This window comes from Triticum aestivum, chromosome 7A, assembly GCF_018294505.1.
Source record: "Triticum aestivum cultivar Chinese Spring chromosome 7A, IWGSC CS RefSeq v2.1, whole genome shotgun sequence".
NCBI classification, from domain to species: Eukaryota; Viridiplantae; Streptophyta; class Magnoliopsida; order Poales; family Poaceae; genus Triticum; species Triticum aestivum.
Window position 1 is genome coordinate 162341971 of NC_057812.1, and position 349 is coordinate 162342319.

General features: G+C 39.3%; 1 protein-coding gene across 1 annotated transcript in view; it reads right to left on the reverse strand.

Annotated features, from left to right (window-relative positions):
* Positions 1-24, reverse strand: part of LOC123150444 (NADH-ubiquinone oxidoreductase chain 5-like) — a 1861-nt gene extending 1837 nt beyond the window's left edge. The window contains exon 1 of the mRNA XM_044570297.1: positions 1-24. This exon is cut by the window's left edge and continues 44 nt beyond it. The gene's annotated coding sequence lies outside the window, so the exon portion shown is untranslated.
* Between the last annotated feature and the right edge of the window lie 325 nt (positions 25-349).

Consider the following 349-nt stretch of genomic DNA (forward strand, 5'->3'; position numbering starts at 1 on the left):
GCTATTCTGAAATAGCAAGCACTAGCTCCCAGTGTGACTTCATAAAAAGCAAGAAAAGATAATATCGAAGAAAATGAAATGCACGTGGTGGTCATTATAGTGGTTCCTTCAGATCCTAGAAAACGTCCGAAAAAACCGGCTACGGAACTACCGAGCAAAGGCAAAAAGACAATAAGTAGATACATAAGATCGAGTCTCTTAAAAAAAATCAGACAATGTTCAAGCGGCCTGTCATTGAGACAAAAACGTGTTAAGCATATAAGCACTTTCGACTTGATTTGCAGTGTTCAGTTACGCAAGACGGGAAGAGAGTTTCCTTCTTCAGAGTCCTTTTATCCCAATATTAAGG